This window comes from Cystoisospora suis, assembly GCF_002600585.1.
Source record: "Cystoisospora suis strain Wien I chromosome Unknown contig_365, whole genome shotgun sequence".
NCBI classification, from domain to species: domain Eukaryota; phylum Apicomplexa; class Conoidasida; order Eucoccidiorida; family Sarcocystidae; genus Cystoisospora; species Cystoisospora suis.
Genome location: NW_027153166.1, coordinates 25,127 through 27,207, shown reverse-complemented (window position 1 = coordinate 27,207; position 2,081 = coordinate 25,127). Strand labels below are relative to the sequence as shown.

Below are 2,081 nucleotides of genomic sequence, written 5' to 3'. Positions count from 1 at the left end.
TACCCCATCATGTATACGTCCTTGCACAATAGAAATGACACGATATAAAGACTGGAGACGACTGCTTCTTAAAAGGAATATGCAACAAGGAAGGCACACAAAGCACACATCGAAGCGCTCTTCTCCCTCAACTTCTTCTTCTCTCGGCTTTTCTCATGACCGTTGCCATGAGCTCTCGCCAGCCCTCTTAACACGTGTAGCGCACCTCCACCAGTAAGAAGAAGAAGAGAACTCGCGATGTACAGAGAGGAGGAGGAGGAGGAAGAAGAGAGAGAAGGAGAGACTTTAGGCTTTCTTCCGTAGAGGTCGTGAGAATGAAGAGCGAGGAGAGGAAGAAGAAGAAGAGAGGGGGTGATACGCCAAGCTTGTACGACGATCTGGAGGACCTCCTAAGATGGTCACTAGCTACAAAGTAAGAAAGACAAGAAAGAAGAAGAAAAAAGAATGAGAAGAAAGAAAGGAAGAAGAAACATTATAAGAATGAAAGAAAGAAGAAAGAAGGGGGGTGTATGCATATCTATATATATGTTGATAGAGGTGTACGGATGTATATGCATGTCCCCTTATAATGATACTGAGACACACACGACTCGCAGCCGTCCATAGACATACAGAGAGACAGACGGGCAGACAGACAACTCTTTCTTTCTTTCTTTCTCTCTTTCTCACTCTCTCTTTCTTTCAGGAACTATAGACATGTGTGTACTGACACGATACCTTCCTAGTTGATACAAAGAAGAAGTAGAGGATGATGACTACTACTGGGAGCTGGTCGAGAAGAGATACCATTCAACTGAGAATGGAAATGCTAGCTGAGAAAGACGAACGACTCGCTCCTTCTTGCAATAGAAAAGGCAAGAAAGAAAGAAAGGAGAGAACCGCGAAGTGAAAGAGGGATGCTTTTCTTCTTCTCTTCTTCTTCTTCAAAAGAACGAAAAAGCGAAAGAAGGAAGAAAGAAAGAGATCATAGACAGGAACAGAGAGGGGGGGAGATAAAGACCGAGGACCTGACGAATGAGACAACTATAGAAATATCCAAACATAGATAAAGAGAACTAAATAGATACAGACAGAGAAATAGAGAGATAAAGAGCTTAATACATACACAGAGAGAAATAGAGAGATAAAGATAGCTAAACAGCAGAAGGGAAGACACTGAAGAGTGATACCAAATAGGAGTGTAGAGTGAAGATTAGGTAAGAGATAGAAACCGATAAATAAGTAGGGGAGATGACTGGATGAAGTGATAGAAAGAAAGAAAGATATTCCCTCACCTCATGCCAATGAGAGAGAGGTATCTGACAAGAATATTCAAGACCACGAGAATCCGTAGATCTACACAGTCAACACACAAAAGAAAGAAAGAAAGGTCGATAGATAGACAGATAGATAGAAGATGAAAGAAAAAGAGAGAAAGAGTGTAAGTAGGTGTGTATGTACATCTCTCTCCTAGATAGATATCTCTCTATATAGATATGAAGGTAAGGAACACACAGCAGTCTCTTCAAGACATGCATACCCTCCCTCTCTTGCTATGTATCTCCATACACACGGAGAAAGAGAAAGAAAGCGAGGGGAAGACGAACACCCTAGGCCTATCTATCTGTATAGAGATATCCGGATAAGACATACCTATATATCTGCGTATATCTCTATATCTATCTATATCTATATAGCATAGGCCTGTGTATCTGTCTACATAGATCTAGATAGACATGAAAGTGCAGGAGGCGTTGCCGTGGAAGGAGAGGTTTACAAGCGAGTCAAAGACACGACGTCTATCTCTACACACGGCAACTTCCTCTGTCTTTAATCTATTTATCTATCTAGTTAACTTCTTAAATGCACCTAGCTTGTCTAAAGACGGCGAGAAGAAGAAGAAGAGGATTTTTCTCCTCTCGATCTCTACCTTCAGACGACATAGGGGGTAATTAGAGAGATAGATAGATCAAGAATAGATTGATAGATAGATAGATAGATTAAGGATAGATAGATGGATTAGAGATAGACAGACGGACAGACTAAAGAAGGATTAGATATAGATATATAGTTAGGCTAAAGATGGATTAGAGATAGATAGA

General features: G+C 40.8%; 1 protein-coding gene across 1 annotated transcript in view; it reads right to left on the bottom strand.

The window, feature by feature from the left end:
• The window catches only part of CSUI_000923 (uncharacterized protein), a 26,725-nt gene continuing 24,644 nt past the window's right edge, over window positions 1-2,081 (bottom strand). The window contains exons 7-8 of the mRNA XM_068061130.1: window positions 1,275-1,335; window positions 1-405 (exon numbers count right to left, since the gene is read on the bottom strand). The gene's annotated coding sequence lies outside the window, so the exon portion shown is untranslated. The remainder of the gene's footprint in view (window positions 406-1,274; window positions 1,336-2,081) is intronic.